General features: G+C 37.8%; 1 non-coding gene across 1 annotated transcript; it reads right to left on the bottom strand.

Annotated features, from left to right (window-relative positions):
- Positions 1-2,191: 2,191 nt before the first annotated feature.
- On the bottom strand, positions 2,192-2,280 carry TRNAY-GUA (transfer RNA tyrosine (anticodon GUA)). The gene is given in 2 exon segments: positions 2,192-2,227; positions 2,244-2,280. It is a non-coding gene; the product is annotated as a tRNA-Tyr (tRNA).
- Between the last annotated feature and the right edge of the window lie 6,615 nt (positions 2,281-8,895).

Below are 8,895 nucleotides of genomic sequence, written 5' to 3'. Positions count from 1 at the left end.
TGACCTGCATATTAAATGCATAAACTTACAAGATCCTGTATCTAAGCTATAAACTACATTCAGAGTAGCTGTCCACAACTCTAGTGCTGAACGTGAACAGATTCATAATTTGCCCTGAGTGTATGTTTATGATGGCCAGCTTTTGTAAACCTATACTTCTCAGGTGGTAAACAACAAATATTTTGGTAATTTGCAGTCACAGCTATCTTATTACTTGATGTCTTTTAATATATTTTATCAAGAAAAATTTCACACACTTGCAAAAGTGTAGAGAACAGTAAATAAACCTTCACATAATCATCATTCAGACTCAAAAACTATCAGTTCAAGGGAAACTTTTGTTTTTTACACACTGCTATTTCAAATTGAATGATTTTAGAGCAAATTCCATGTATGATAATATTTAATACAAAATATTTTGATATATTAAGTTAATATCTAATATAGTCAATCAATCAATTCAGATTTTAAAAATCACCAATTAATGAATGAACTGAGATTTTCTCAACTTACTGATTAGTATCCTAGATACAGCATAAATGGAATACTTTAAATTCTGTTTCTTAACTCAAGTTGTATGTAGGGAAATATATATGCACTTATTTATACAACTTGTAAGGAAATTGTAAAAAATGAAATTAAAACTTCACAAACATATACTGTCCTAAGTTAAAGGTAACCACACCCTCTGGTTCTGCAATTACTATGTGAATACAATGTTGAAGATAAAATTGATTTCCTTGAATCTATATATATATTATAATCACTGAATTTATTCTTTATAGCCTAAAGATATTTTAAAAGGATTGAAGCTTGTGTTCTTTTTTTTTTTTGATCAAAACATTAGTCTTTTTGGAAAAAGCAAATGAAAATGCATACTTCTTTGATTTAAAAAGTCAAGCCTAAGACCTAGGCCTCATTTTATCTACTATACACTGCTGCTGCTGCTAAGTCACTTCATTCATGTCCGACTCTGTGCGACCCCATAGATGGCAGCCCACCAGGCTCCCCCGTCCCTAGGATTCTCCAGGCAAGAATACTGGACTGGGTTGCTATTTCCTTCTCCAATGCATGAAAGTGAAAAGTGAAAAGGAAGTCTCTCAGTCATGTCCGACTCTTAGCGAACCCATGGACTGCAACCTACCAGGCTCCTCCATCCATGGGATTTTCCAGGCAAGAGTACAGGAGTGGGGTGCCATCGCCTTCTCTGCTACTATACACTAAGTAAAACCAAATGATGACTAATTACTTTATTATGTATCACACTTGTACAAGACATATTTTTTACCTTCCCATATAGACAATAATAAAATTTCATTTCATTATTACATATAGTTTGGAAATGTCATTTGACCAAAATACTAAGAACATTTTCAGATATCTCTGAAAATACATATAAGGACTTTTTTAGTTACTATAGATAAATAGCATAGTTCTAAGATATAAGAATGCATGCTATTTAATAATTATATAATATTTGTACTGAGCACTAAATGGCTATATATGGAGTCAGAGTATCTTTGATAGCTTGTATGAAAAACATGCATATAAACTTGCCTTTACATGCCCTACAGAAAGTGTTACAAAATGTATACTATATCAAATACAAACAAACTTATAATTAACACAAAATGGCTAAGGAGCCAAACACAAAATGTCTTTCCTGGCCCAACAAAGACAATTGTGGACCAAGAAGAGATGAACGCCAAAATCTATAATAAATCACATAGCAACTGACAAAAAATTCTGAAAGGACACTACAAATACCTGGATTCCTTATTTCCCAGGTTGAGTGATTAATTTGTAAAGTACAAAGAAGAGAATAGGAGCTAAGAAATACAATCCAAATGAACACCCCACATAAATATCACTGGGGGATGAGGAAATTATGGAGCTACCTTCCTAAAATAGAAAAATTAATAAGCATGCAACCTCCAAATTAATGGGTTTGGCAGAAAACCCATGGAATCAGAACACTGAAAAATGGCACAGTTCTCAAAGTAAATAATGCTGGGTTGCAGACACAAAGAGTCATAAGACTAATCATGCATGGAAATTCAAAAATGCAGTATTTAAAGTTGTGGCTCCATTGTACATTCTTGTCTCCTTTGTCAAAGATTAATTGACTAGAGGTATGTGGGTTTATTTCTGGGCTATCTATTCTGTTCCATTGATAAATATAAAACCTTTGTCCTTCGAGCCGGAATCGAACCAGCGACCTAAGGATGGCCACAGACAGGCATCTACAGTCCTCCGCTCTACCAGCTGAGCTACCGAAGGGAACACACTTATGACTGAAAATATAATGAATATACAATGGAGAAAAGACAGTCTCAGCAAGTTGTGTTAGGAAAACTTAACAGCTGTATTTAAATCAATGAAATTACAACATTCCCTCACACCATACCCAAAAATACATTCAAAATTACTTAAAGACTTAAATATAAAACATGGCACCGTAAAATGCCCAGGAGAGAACACAGGCAAAACGTTCTCTGAATAGTAACAATGTTTTCTTAGGACAGCCTCCCAAGCCAATAAAAGTAAAATTGAAAATAAACAATGGGACATAATCAGACTATTAAGCTTTTGCACAGCAAAGGAAATCATAAATGAAACAAAAGACAACACACAGACTGGGAAAAAATATTTGCAAACAAAGTGACGAACAAGAGATTAATTTCCAAAATATACAAAGAGTTTATATAACTCAATAACAAAATAAATAAATAACCCAATTTTAAAAATGGGCAAAAGACCTAAATAGACATTTCTCCAAAGAAGACATACATATTATCAAAAGACACATGAAAAGATACTTAACACAGCTAATTATTAGAGAAATGCACATCAAAACTACAGTGAGGTATCACATCACACTGGTCAGAATGACCATCTTCAAAACGTCTACAAATAATAAATGCTGGAGAAGGAGTGGAGAAAAGGGAACCCTCCTATACTGTTGGCGGGGATATAAATTGGTGCTGCCACCATGGAAAACAGTATGGAAATTTCTTTAAAACCTAAAAATAGAATTACCATATGATCTAGCAACCCCACCCTTGGGCATATATCTGAAAAAATCTCTAATTCAAAGAGATTTATGCACTTATATGTTCATAGCAGCACTATTTACAATAGCCAAGGTGTGGAAGCAACCTAAATGTCCATCAATAGATGAATGTATAATGAAGATGTGATTCTTATATGCAAAGGAATATCACTTCTTCATTTAAAAAAACAGAAATAATGCCACTTGTAGCAACACGAATGGACCTAGAGATGATCATATTAAGTAAAGCAAATCATACAGAGAAAGACAAATTACCATGTGATATCACTTATATGTGGAATCTAAGGAAACAGATACAAATGAACTTTACAAAATGGAAACAGACTCATAGACATAGAAAGCAAGATTATGGTCACCAAAGAGGGAAGATGGGGTAAGGATAAATTAATAGTTTGGGATTGCTGCTGCTGAGTCACTTCAGTGGTGTCCGACTCTGCGTGACCCCATAGACGGGGCAGCCCACCAGGCTCCCCCGTCCCTGGGATTCTCCAGGCAAGAACACTGGAGTGGGTTGCCATTTCCTTCTCCAAAGTTTGGGATTAGCAGATATAAACTGTTGTTGTTCAGTCACTAAGTCGTGTCCGACTCTTTGCAACCCCATGAACTGCCACGTGTTAGGCTTCCCTGTTGGTCACTATCTCCTGGAGTTTGATCAAATTCATTGAGTCAGTGTCACTATCTAACCATCTCATCTGCTACTGCTTCCCTTGTGACCCAGCTGGTAAAGAATCTGCCCGCAATGCGGGAGACCTGGGTTTGATTCCTGGGTTGGGAAGATCCCCTGGAGAAGGGAATAGCTAACCACTCTAGTAGTCTTGCCCAGAGAATCCCACGAACAGAGGAGACTGGTGCGTTACAGTTCCTAGGATCGCAAAAGAGTCGAACACAACTGAAGCGACTGAGCAGTAGCATGTATAACTGAATCACTTGGCTATATACCAGAAGCTAACACAATGTTATCAATCAAGTATACTTCAATAAAATGAATAAAGTTATGACTAAGTAATGTGGACACCTGCAGGCTGTTAAGAAAGAATGTCCCAGTGTGCATGGGCTAGCAATAGGGAAGTAAGTTACTTTCTACTTAAAAGAATTTATAGCAAGGAAATTATAACCCAGCATTATCATATACTCTGTGTAGTTACAAAACTTAAATTCTTCACACATGGCAATTGTTGGTATAATTTCCCAAAAGATATTACTCATTATTCCTCACTATTAAATTTTATTACTAAGATTTAAAAGAATACATCTATTATGATTATTCATGCCATTCTTATTTTATTTGACCAATATTAAAAAACAAAACAAAACCCTGAGATACAGCTCCTAGTTTATACCTAAGAGACACAGAGTTTGGAAAATTCAGCATTTTAAAAGACTGCATTTGAATGGTCTACAGTTTATTACAATTGCTCTAAAGGAGATTGGGAATCCTTAACCTAGTTAAAAATGATTTTAAATTAAACTATACAAAATATCTGTTGGAAATGATAGTAAGGCAATATGAAATAAGCACATTTCCACTTCCAGTTATTTAGTGGTTTGATTTGATGGTAGGATATTTGCTGGAGTTAATAGTTATAGGGGTAATTGAAATATAAATGATTTAGAAATTATGCAGATAGCTTTAATGTGAAGTAAATATTGTCAGGACAGCTTATTAGTAATATGGCACAATGGTTTCAGACTAACATAGGATAATTTTAAGTATTTGTCACTGATAAATATTAACCATTTGAAGTCTAGGCTATAGACAAGTCTGTATAATCTATACTGCAAGCAATGAGCAGAGAAGAAGAAAAGCAGAAACTATTATGTGCTAAAAGTAGGGAAAGCAAAGAAGAGACAAACAAAAGTTAGATGAAATTTGAAAATTATCAGTTAATACAATGACTGTAAAAACCCTGACTGATTATTTGGATGAAGATACCAAATTTGGCACCTCTAGATTTCTGTTTATTTGACAACACAAATTAGCTTGTTCCTCTTCACTTTCTATTGTGTAGCTGTGCCTAAAACTACCATATAATACAACACCCAGATGAAAATGGGGTGATTCCTTCAATTATTCAGATGTTTTGCCTCTGTTAGTAAGGTTTAATTTTTTTTTCTTTTTTCATTAAGGTATTCTGGCAGTATATATATGGAACAGAAATCACACACAAGAGGTAAATTTTTGTTTAATCTCCAAAGACACATACAAGGGCAAGAGAGAATGAAAGATAATATTTAAAAATAATAAAAATTTTTTAAAAATAGTGTTGGAAAATATACCTTCATCTGGCAATAGTTAAGAGAACTTCATCAACTACATTTCACTCAGTGTTTCAGGCTCCCTATCATTTACTCTCTGAAAATCACTCCCGGAGAAGACTGCTGCTGCTGCTAAGTCACGTCAGTCGTGTCCGACTCTGTGTGACTTCATAGACAGCAGCCCACCAGGCTTCCCCGTCCCTGGGATTCTCCAGGCAAGAATACTGGAGTGGGTTGCTATTTACTACAGACACACTAATGTTATGTACAGTTACTCTCATGGACAGAGGAGCCTGGTGGGCTACAGTCCATAGAGTTGCAAAAAGTCGGACATTACTGAAGCAACTTAGCACGCACCCATGCTGAGTCCTTAGTACATACTGTAGGCACCAGGCTAAGTGACACATTATGTATGTGATTCTGTTAGATTCTCACATGAAGATTAAAATGCATTAACCCATCAGTGCCCAAGGACCCCTCTGTAGGCCTGAACTTTCAATTGAGTCATCAGAGAAATGCAAAAATTTCAATGAATAAATTAATAACCATTCAAAATGACTTTTCATTTGGCTATAATTATCCTCAAATCTTCTTTCCACAACCATAGCCTTTTTATATCCCTTAATAAATATTATTCCAATAATTTCATTTTTCCCATGCTCACTGTCTTATAATATTAAGGTGAAGGAGTTATTGGAATCTGGGCCCAGCACCAAGCTTGGCAGTTAGACCTTTACCTATAGCTTTGAATCGTGGCTCTGGTTTATAAACTTAAAATTAATTTGTAATGGGTTTTGCTCTTCAGTCTTTTGATTCATCCTTTGAATCCAGATATTTTCAAGTTTGAAACTATTCCTCCAGAGTTTAAACTCCAAGGACAGTCTTTTTTCTTACTTTTATATTTTCAAACTAAAATTAATATTTATCCATACAACTTCTCCTTTCTTTTCTAACTAGTATACATTATGAATCCCTTACATTGCATAGTATCAGACTGTCAAGTCATTTCTATGGTGGGTCAATATTTTAGGCGATGGAATAACTTCTCTTATCATGTTGTGCTTAGTCTCTCAGTCCTGTCCCACTCTTTGTGAACCCATGGACTATAGCCCCCAGTTCTTCTGTCCATGCGGACTCTCCAGGCAATAATACTGGAGACAGCTGCCATGCCCTCCTCCAGGGGATCTTCCCAACCTAGGGATCAAACCCAGGTCTCCCACACTGCAGGCAGATTCTTTGTCTTCTGAGCCACCAGGGAAGCCCAATTATATTCTCAGTAAACAAGCCTCTCTTATTGGTAAGGAAAACTCTGTTAACCGTGAGGCTCTGAGCTTTAAGGAGGAGGGTGCAGTTCAAGGTTGGGCAGTGCCTCAAGCAGCAGCCAGTGGGAAATAATCTATACAGCTGAACCTCTGTTACAGTCCCCGGGTCTCTTACGACTAGCACTAGACCTCAGACTGGAATGCAAGAATATTGGTGGTGGTTTGGTTTAATCACTAAGTCATGTCCGACGCTTGTGACCCCATGGACTAGCCTGCTAGGCTTCTCTGTCCATGTGATTCTCCAGGCAAGAAGACTGGAATGGGTTGTCATTTCCTTCTCCAGGGAATCTTCCCAACCCAGGAATCTTCCCAAACCCAATGCAGAATACCTGAACCCAGGTATCCTGCATTGCAGGCAGTTTCTTTACTGACTGAGCTCTAGGGAAGATATATCCACCTTCTAATCTATCAGGTCAGACCAGACCAGTCAATCGTGTCTGACTCTTTGCGACCCCATGAATCGCAGCACGCCATGCCTCCCTGTCCATCACCAACTCCCGGAGTTCACTCAGACTCAGTCCATCGAGTCAGTGATGCCATCCAGCCATCTCATCCTCTGTCATCCCCTTCTCCTCCTGCCCCCAATCCCTCCCAGCATCAGAGTCTTTTCCAATGAGTCAACTCTTCGCCTGAGGTGGCCAAAGTACTGGAGTCTCAGCTTTAGCATCATTCCTTCCAAAGAAATCCCAGGGCCGATCTCCTTCAGAATGGACTGGTTGGATCTCCTTGCAGTCAAAGGGACTCTCAAGAGTCTTCTCCAGCACCACAGTTCAAAAGCATCAATTCTTCGGCGCTCAGCCTTCTTCACAGTCCAACTCTCACATCCATACATGACCACTCGAAAAACCATAGCCTTGACTACACGAACCTTTGTTGGCAAAGTAATGTCTCTGCTTTTGAATATGCTATCTAGGTTGGTCATAACTTTCCTTCCAAGGAGTAAGCGCCTTTTAATTTCATGGCTGCAGTCACCATCTACAGTGATTTTGGAGCCCAAAAAAATAAAGTCTGACATGATATCCACTCTTTCCCCATCTATTTCCCAGGAAGTGATGGAACCAGATGCCATGATCTTCATTTTCTGAATGTTGAGCTTTAAGCCAACTTTTTCACTCTCCTCTTTCGCTTTCATCAAGAGGCTTTTTAGTTCCTCTTCACTTTCTGCCATAAGGGTGGTGTCATCTGCATATCTGAGGTTATTGATATTTCTCCCGGCAATCTTGATTCCAGCTTGTGTTTCTTCCAGTCCAGCGTTTCTCATGATGTACTCTGCATAGAAGTTAAATAAACAGGGTGACAATATACAGCCTTGACGAACTCCTTTTCCTATTTGGATCCAGTCTGTTGTTCCATGTCCAGTTCTAACTGTTGCTTCCTGACCTGCATACAAATTTCTTAAGAGGCAGATCAGGTGTTCTGGTATTCCCATCTCTTTCAGAATTTTCCACAGTTTATTGTGATCCACACAGTCAAAGGCTTTGGCATAGTCAATAAAGCAGAAATAGATGTTTTTCTGGAACTCTCTTGCCTTTTCCATGATCCAGCGGATGTTGGCAATTTGATCTCTGGTTCCTCTGCCTTTTCTAAAACCAGCTTGAACATCAGGAAGTTCACGGTTCACATATTGCTGAAGCCTGGTTTGGAGAATTTTGAGCATTACTTAACTAGCGTGTGAGATGAGTGCAATTGTGTGGTAGTTTGAGCATTCTTTGGCATTGCCTTTCTTTGGGATTGGAATGAAAACTGACCTTTTCCAGTCCTGTGGCCACTGCTGAGTTTTCCAAATTTGCTGGCATATTGAGTGCAGCACTTTCACAGCATCATCTTTCAGGATTTGGAATAGCTCAACTGGAATTCCATCACCTCCACTAGCTTTGTTTGTAGTGATGCTTTCTAAGGCCCACTTGACTTCACATTCCAGGATGTCTGGCTCTAGGTCAGTGATCACACCACTGTGAGTATCTGGGTCGTGAAGATCTTTTTTGTACAGTTCTTCTGTGTATTCTTGCCATCTCTTCTTAATATCTTCTGCTTCTGTTAGGTCCATACCATTTCTATCCTTTGTCGAGCTCATCTTTGCATGAAATGTTCCTTTGGTATCTCTGATTTTCTTGAAGAGATCCCTAGTCTTTCCCATTCTGTTGTTTTCCTCTATTTCTTTGCATTGATCGCTGAAGAAGGCTTTCTTATCTCTTCTTGCTGTTCTTTGGAACTCTGCATTCAGATGTTTATATCTTTCCTTTT

Source organism: Bos taurus, chromosome 20 (assembly GCF_002263795.3).
Source record: "Bos taurus isolate L1 Dominette 01449 registration number 42190680 breed Hereford chromosome 20, ARS-UCD2.0, whole genome shotgun sequence".
Taxonomy (NCBI): domain Eukaryota; kingdom Metazoa; phylum Chordata; class Mammalia; order Artiodactyla; family Bovidae; genus Bos; species Bos taurus.
This window is presented reverse-complemented; position numbering and strand designations above follow the sequence as displayed.